At 40.1% G+C, this 8,998-nt stretch overlaps 1 pseudogene; it reads left to right on the plus strand.

Annotated features, from left to right (window-relative positions):
• Nucleotides 1-1,530: 1,530 nt before the first annotated feature.
• LOC120274922 lies at nucleotides 1,531-8,331 on the plus strand (annotated as a pseudogene).
• Nucleotides 8,332-8,998: the final 667 nt, after the last annotated feature.

Genomic DNA, 8,998 nt, shown 5'->3' on the forward strand with positions numbered 1-8,998 from the left:
TCAGTTACGTATTGCTAAATATTCTAGAACAAACGTGACCTACGTGCATAAATTTATGTAAGTAATTATTTCTCTTTTTACATATTAAATACAAATTAATATTTTTCCTTGGAAGACTAATATTATGGCCATTATCGCCAAAATAAGATGCTAAATACTAAATTAACACTAATCCAAAATTTCCTCTATTACATAAAAAAATTGGATTTTTAGAAAATTAATCAACTAAGAAATTTTTTTTTAAATGAATCTGAATAAAGATTTTCATTTAATTAACTAGCACGTTATTTATTTGATTGTTTACTATTTTTACTAATTGTAATTTAAAAAAGAAATAATAAATAAAAACAAATAAAACATATTTTTAGCATTTTCTTTGCAATCATGACATTTAGTGTTTATTTTTTTTTTTCAAAAAACGCACAAAAATAAAATTAAATAAATATGATAATTAAGTGAATATTTAGAACACTTTTGACAAACTTAGATATTCGATCATTTTTTCATATATAAGAAAGGAGTGCACATCAAAATCACAAAAAAATTATCTTAATTTTATATTATAGTAACATGTCGAGTAGGTTGACACCTATAATATTGAAAATTTGAAAATATATAATAATTTTATTTAAAAAACTTAGGAAGATGAATTTTTTTTTAAATAAATAAAATAAAATAAAATTCAAATAAGTTCTTAATAATTAAATAATATTATTAAAAAACTAAATTATGTTGTTAGTAATAATTCATTCTTAAAAAATATTATTGATGCATATGACCAAATAAAATAGAAAAAATGGCAATTACTTAAATAAAGGTCTAACTATTTATTTCACATATAAAACATAAAACACCATACACTATTTATTTATTTATTTGTTTGTTGAGGTAAACTATGTTAGCTGCTGCCACTCTGATCTGATCACCAGCACCTGCACCGGAAGCTCTTCTCTTTCAGGGAAATCTACACCTGGTGCATTCACTCACAAACAAGCACGGACAGAAAGTTTTAACTTTTGGTGTACACTAACTTTTCTCACTTTCTTCAAAAAGTTTCAAAAGAAATACAACCACACAAAGACAAGCAAGGGAAATAAAAAATAAGAAAGAACATAACAGGTACAAAAAAAAAACACATCAAAGCCAGGTAATTCAACAGCTTTCCACACTAGCACTTGAGTGTATATCCCACCTACCACGTACGACATCACATGGCTCTCTTTAGAATTGCACTCATTCAGTCTAGTAGCTACGTTAGGATTAATACTAACAAACTAATGTTATCAGAGGAAGAGGACGCCGATCCTGAAGCCTCAAACTTTAACAGAAAAAGAGTCATGATCTTTATGGTAAAGTGGCAAAGCAGGATACACTCCAATATATATATATATATATAGACACACACGTACACGAGCTTGGGTTGATTATAAAAGTAAACCATAATAAGGTAAGCTATGTGTGCATTATATAGCTGATAGCTCTATATAATGCACACATAGACGGTCACCAAGGAAACAAAAAACCATAACCATGGCTTCTCTTCTCCTCCTACTTACAACCCTTCTCATCTCCACTATCTTCATCATCTTCATTCTTCATCTCCATTTCTAACAAAAAGAGCAAACCAACAAAGCTCCATTACCACCAGGCCCAACAGGCTGGCCAATCCTCGGCAACCTCCTTCAGCTCGGCTCTAAGCCACAAGAAACACTACATGCCCTATCCAAATTGAAACCTATATATTGCCCTATCTATAGGCTCCGGTTGGGTTCTGTCACTTTCGTCGTTGCCAACACTGCCGACGTTGCTTCGCAGTTCCTCCGCACTCACGACGCCAACTTTTCCAACCGACCACCAAACACAATCGGTGAGCACATGGCCTACGACCATAACGCCCCGGGGTTCATTCCCTACTGCCCTCGTTGGCGCATGATCCGTCGCTTGTCCAATACCCATCTCTTCTCCACTAAAGCTCTGGACGACCTGCGCTACGTCCGAGAAGAGGAGGTGTAGTACATGTCACTGTTAGCTTGTAAGCTCGTGCAAGCAAAGGACACTAGTATTAGTGTCGGTGTGGAAGTAGGGAAAGAGTTGAATGTGTTAGAATTGGAAGAAAGAAAGAAACAGAGTTCACACAGATATACAAATATTACTAAGAAGCAAGATACTCTCTATTGAAGCTTGTTGAAACATAATGCAAAGATTCAAATATAAAGACTCCTAAGTTGACTCAGTCCCTACACAACACACAAACATTAAAAGAAAGATAAAAAGCATAAAGTTAACATCCAATCGCAGTCCAGCATTCCTTGAGTTGTCCAATCGGATTTCAGCAGAATCTTTGACAAGTAAACGGTCAGCTACTCCTAGATATAGAGTAACCATTCCAACATGCTCCCCTTGCTCTAAACCTCTGACACCCAGTTCCTCTCTAAACTGTTCGAATTTGTAATTCAGTAATCCTTTTGTGAAGACATCCGCCACTTGGTCGTGAGTGCTGCAGTGAATAGTGCTAATAACTTCATCTTTTATCAGATCATGAATGAAGTGGTATCGGGTGTTGATATGCTTCTTTCGACTATGATGAGTGGGATTTCGAGCTATGGAGATGACTGAACTGTTATCACATCTAATGATTGTAGGGAGCTCTTGCTTCTCATTCATGTCTGCTAAGAGGCGTTGCAACCAAACAGCTTCACAGGCAACTGATGTAACAGATATGTATTCAGCCTCGGTGCTTGATAGTGCAGTCACCGGTTACTTCTTTGAACACCATGCCACCGCCCCTGACCCAAGGGAGAAGACCCACCCTGTTATGCTCCGTCGATAGTCTGGAGAGCCTCCCCAATCACTGTATGAGTACCCAAAGAGGATAAACTCTTCATTACTTGTATAGTGGATTCCATATCCAATGGTACCACTCACATATCGCAGAATTCTCTTCACTGCTACATAATGATGCTTTGTTGGTGTTTGCATGAAGCGAGCTACAACTGAAACAACATGCATGATGTCCGAACGAGTGTGAGTTAAGTAGAGGAGATTCCCAACAATCTTCCTTTACTTAGATCCATCTATTTTCCCTGAACTGTCTTCAGAGTGCAACTTCTCATTGAGATTTATTGGGCCAGCAATAGGATTGCAATGTAACATCCCAGTCTTGCACAGAATATCCTTTGCATATTTTTTGTTGTGAAATAAACAATGTATCCTTGCATTGTAGCACCTCTAACCCAAGAAAATATTTCAGTTGTCCCAAGTCTGACATCTCAAACTCCTTCATCATATTTTCTTTGAATTGCACTATCATTTCTTCAGAGCTGCTCATATATATTATACCGTCTACGTATAAGCATAGTAACAGGATTTCAGTATTGGTCTTGACTCTTTTATAGAATATTGGTTCATTAACACTTCTTACAAACCCGAGTTGATGGAAATGTGAGTCTATTAGGCTGTACCAGGTTCGTGGAGCCTGTCGGAGGCTGTAAAAAGCTTTGTTTAGTATGTAAACTTTCTCTTCTAGTCCTCCAATGATGAACCCCTCTGGTTGGTTCACGTAGACCTCTTCCTTTAGCTCCCCGTTAAGAAATGCAGTCTTAACGTCAAGTTGGTGAATCCTCCAACCCCTTTGAACACCTATAGCAAGGAACACACGCACAGTCTCAATTCTAGCGACTGGGGACAAGATTTCTTCAAAATCCACTACTTCTATTTGACTGTATCCCTTTGCAACTATTCTTGCTTTCTTTCTCAACAGGGTTCCATCAGGATTAAATTTGGATTTGAACACCCGCTTTAATCCGATGGCCTCTTCCTTTCTGGTAAAGTTGACAGCTCCCAAGTGTTGTTCCGAGAGATCACCTCTATTTCTTCTTTCATAGCAGTGAGCCATCCTTCATTCTTTATAGCATCATCAAAGGAAGTTGGATCTGCGGCTGTTAAGGCGAAAGAACAGGCATCATATATCTCAGTTAGGTTTCTATACCTTGCCGGAGAGTTATCGTCTTCAGTCATGCTCTAAGAGACCTCTAGTAATGATGTGTTCAAGCCTTGAGACAACGTCATCCGTTCATTAGTTTGATCGTGTGGTGGAGGATTTACAAACTGATCAATAGGAACATCATCCATGATGTCAACGGGCACATAGTTCATTGCAGTAAGGTCAATATTTTTCGACCAATCCCAGCATTTTTCTTCGAAGAATTTCACGTCCCTGCTGACTTGGACGTGCCTTGTGAATGGGTCAAAGATCTTATAGACCTTCGCATTCTCGCAGTAGCCAATAAAAACCCTTGGAGTGGTCTTTGAGTCAAATTTCTTTCTTTGCTGTGAGTCAACTAAAGAGTGAGTCAAACAACCGAAGACTCTAAAATTATTCACAGTTGGCTTAGATCCAATCAACGCTTCATAGGGTGTTTTATCTTCAAGAGCTACCATCAGAGCTCGATTAAGGATGTGAACCGCCATGCATACTACTTCGGCCCAGAATTCTATTGGCATGGATGTCTCCTTTAACATTGTGTGGGCCATCTCAATCACAGTGCGGTTCTTCTGCTCGGTGACTCCGTTTTGCTGTGGAGACCGAGGAGCAGTAAGCTGTTGCCGGATCCCAGCTAGTTCACAGAAAGATTTGATCTCATTGGACGTGAACTCGCCGCCACGATCAGTGCGGAGACTCTTTAGTGGCAATGATAGTTGTTTCTCGACTATGAGTTTGAAGAGCTTTAACTTCTCCAGCGCATCTGATTTTCTCTGAAGAAAATAGACCCAGCTGTAGCATGAATGGTCATCCGTTAACAAGAAGAAGTAACGGTTTCCACCGAGAGAACCAGTTTGCATCGGACCAACTAGGTCGCCATGAGTTAACTCCAGCGGTACCGTTGATCTTCCTACATGGCCGATGGGAAAGGATATGCGAGCTTGTTTTCCCAACGAGCACGATTCACATGGGTTAATGCTCGAGATGACCGGCAAGCCATCAACCATCCGCTTTTCTCCCAACAGGTGTAGACTCTTCTGGTTCAGGTGGTCGTATCACTTGTGCCAAAGATCAAATGTATCAGCTCCATTTCGTGCTGCATTTGCTGCACCAACGTCATCAGCTTCAAGAGGAAACAATCGATGGGAAGTCATACATACCTGTGCAATCTTGGCTTTAGTCTTGGCATCCTTGATGACACACTCTCCTTTTGAGAACTCAACAGAGTAACCAGAGCTCATCAGCTGGCCAACGCTCAACAAATTATGTGTGAGATGAGGCACGTACTGCACGTTAGTTAGTGTTTGTTCTTCCACAGCTAGAGCGAAGGATAATGGAGCCAATCCCACCAACTTGCAGGATGTTACCATCACCTAGCCTGATGGTTTGATTTGATACCTCCTCCAAGTTTTGAAATAGCATCCTATTTCTAAACATATGGTTTGAGTATCCTGAGTCAATGAGCCACATACCTCCTCTTTCATTCGCATCGTCACTGGAAGCCATGAACAACAGCCCTTCATCAGCCTCCTTGGTGTCTTTAGTATCTTCAGCTAGGTTTACTTCCTTGTTCTAGTAACGACACTGAGAATTTATATGCATGTACCTCTTGCACCCAAAGCATTGTATTCCCTTATGCTGCTTATCATTCTTAGTCACACGAGGTTGGTATGAGTGCCATCCTCGTCCTCAACCTCTTCCTCTGTGAAACCCCTGGCCTAGACCTCTACCTCCAAGGCCACCATGCTCAAGAAATGAGGCACCTCTGACGTACAATGCCCTCTCCTCCGAGTGATCTTGCTCTATACCTAATCTGCCTTCATGACCTCTGAGAGATCCACTAAGTTCTTCAACAGTGAGAGAACGCAGATCCTTTGACTCAGTGATAGACGATACCACATGGCTAAACCTTGGAGTTAGACTCCGAAGAACCTTCCCAACAACAACTGGATCACCAAGCTACTCTCCCAAGGCTCGAATATGATACACTACGGTTAGCACCCTGCTAATGTAGTCTTGTTTCTTTTCTCAGTTCTTCATGCGTGTATTCTCGAAGTCCTGTCAGTGAGAATGAATCTGAGCAGCAGCATTCTTGGTGCAACCTTGATATTCTCCCTTCAAGATATCCCAGGCCTTCTTCGCATTCCTCGTCTATGAGATTCAAATGAGAACTTTGGCATCAAGCGCCTACTGTATTAGACATAGCGCCTTTGCATTTCTTTTGATGTTCTCCGTTCTCTTGTGCTTATCTTCTTCTTCTTCTTCTTCATTGTATCCTTTCTCAACTATTCCCCATAGATCACGAGATAGAAGAATGGTCTCCATCTTCAAGCTCCACAGGTTGTAACCTTATCCATTAAAGGGACGCACATTAACCTGAGAAGACCCAGCACCACTCCCATTCGCAGTCATTCTCCTTCAAGATGGGTCTCTGATACCACTGTTAGAATTGGAAGAAACAAAGAAAGAAACAGAGTTCACACAGAGATACAAATATTACTAAGAAGCAAGATACTCTCTATTGAAGCTTGTTGAAACATAATGCAAAGATTTAAATATAAAGACTCCTAAGTTGACTCAGTCCCTGACACAGCACACAAACATTAAAAGAAAGGCAAAAGACAAAAGATAAAAAGCACAAAGTTAACATTCAATCGCAGCCCAGCATTCCTTGAGTTGTCCAATCGGATTTCAGTAGGATATTTGACAAGTAAACGGTCAGCTAATCAGAGGTATAGAGTAACCATTCCAACAGAATACTTGCGCTGCCAATGCACTAACAAGATCCCTGTTCAGGAGACAAGTGTTTGAGGAGGACAATGGCTCGGACGTTGGAGAGTTTAAGAAGGTAGTAGAGGAGTTCTTAAGGCTTTCCAACAGTTTGAACGTTGAGGATTTCATCCCATGGATCAAAGCACTGGATGTGCATGGCTTTGTTTCTACGCTGAAGAGGCTTCACTGTTGGTACGATGACACCTTAACCAAAATCATAGACGAGCACAAGAATAAGCCTAAGATTGCAATTGAAGGTGAGGGTGAAGCCAAAGATTTTCTTAGTGTGATCTTAAGGTTGAAGGAGGCTGATATTAAAGATGAAGAAATTGATAATTATAAGCTCACTGACACCAACATCAAGGCCTTGCTCACGTGTGGCCTACTAGCTATTTAATTATCCTTTAAACAATTAGTACATTTCTAATTAATTAACTGATTACTTGATAATTAAGAGATTGATTAAATGAATGGATGCGTTTTTAGGACTTTTTCAATGGAGGGATGGGCACGACATCAACCACGGTGGAGTGGGCTTTGGTGTGTTAGATTTTTATATTTTGGTACTAGTGGGCCCTATATGGGCTCTATATGGGCTTAGGGGTCTTACACCAAAAAGTCTCAAGACTTAATGACTCAACCCCTATACCTATATATAAACCCATTACACTTCTATCACACAACCGATATGGTATTATATTTTCAACACCCTCCCTCAAGTTCAACTCGGTCGAACTTGCATAGACTTATACACCAGAGGTCTGTTTACATGGACTTGTACACTACTTGTGTCTCGGAGGTCCTACACACATGGAGGTCATACACACATGGACTTGTACCACATCGGTGGCTCCACTATATTGCTCTGATACCATGTTAGATTTTTATAGTTTGGTACTAGTGGGCCCTATATGGGCTTAGGAGTCTTACACCAAAAAGTCTCAAGACTTAATGGCTCAACCCCTATACCTATATATAAACTCATTACACTTCTATCACACAATCGATATGGTACTATATTTTCAACATGGTGGAGCTTATCCGGCACCCAGACATCCTCGCCGCTGCTCAGAAAGAGTTAGATTCTATTATCGGCTTGTTTCGGCTCGTGTCGGAGCTCGACTTGAATAACGTGCCACTCTTGCAACCCATCATCAAGGAGACGTTCCGGCTTCACCCACCAGTCCCTCTCTTAATCCCACACACAGCTTCTGAAGCATGTAAAGTGGCTGGCTACCACATCCCCAAAGCAACCACCCTTTGAGTTTGACCCAATCCGGTTCCTTCCAGGCGGGGAGAATGCTAATGTGGATGTGAAGGGGAGCCACTTCGAACTGATCCCGTTCGGCCCCGGCCGCCGGATATGCCTCAGAATGCGGCTTGGACTGAGGATGACGACGTTGATGCTAGCCAACTTGGTGCATGGCTTTGATTGGGCCTTGCTTTATGGGTTTACTCCTGAGACTTTAAACTTGGACATCAAATTTGGGCTAACTTTAGAACAGAGTGTTCCTCTAGTAGCCCGACCCATTCCAAGGTTGGCCCATGATGCATATTCAATGGAGATTCTTATTTAGCCTCGTCTTGCTTCTGGTCAAAATATAATTAATATTTTTTATTAAAAAAATTGCAAGTGTTGTACTTTTCAGTTTATAACATATCCTACTGCCTAAGCTTGGTTGGGTCTCTTAGCTTTGAGAGTATATGAATTTTAAGAATTGGTTAGCCACTACAATTCATAACCATAGCACTGAGGAGAGTACTATTTTTGCAATGGTACTTTGGAGGCTTATGGAGAAAACAAAATCAAATAATTTGGCATCAAAACAGAGCCAATTCTACCCAGATTATGCTGTCATCCAAATGCTTCATTGACCAATGGAATCAAGCCAAAGTTAAACACCTTTGAAACAACCACTTGTTATATGAACCACATGCTAGCAACTAGCGCAAGCCTCCAAACAATTGGATGAAATGCAATGTTGATGCAGCAATGAATAATTCAAGAAGAAGCCTTGGAATAGGATGTACCACTCTCAAGCCACTCCAATTTGCTCTATTTGGTTACAATATCTTTATGTTAAGCAATTGGTCGGAGGCACTCAGTTGGATCAAAGCTATAGGTGTGCAAAAGATTCAAATTGAGATGGATACTATGACAGGGGTTAATGCTATTAGTTTCAAATATTTTAACTGTATAATTTTATTAGTGAAGTGTGTATATATATATATGTATATTATTTC

This window comes from Dioscorea cayenensis, chromosome 13 (genome assembly GCF_009730915.1).
Source record: "Dioscorea cayenensis subsp. rotundata cultivar TDr96_F1 chromosome 13, TDr96_F1_v2_PseudoChromosome.rev07_lg8_w22 25.fasta, whole genome shotgun sequence".
In the NCBI taxonomy this organism is placed as follows: domain Eukaryota; kingdom Viridiplantae; phylum Streptophyta; class Magnoliopsida; order Dioscoreales; family Dioscoreaceae; genus Dioscorea; species Dioscorea cayenensis.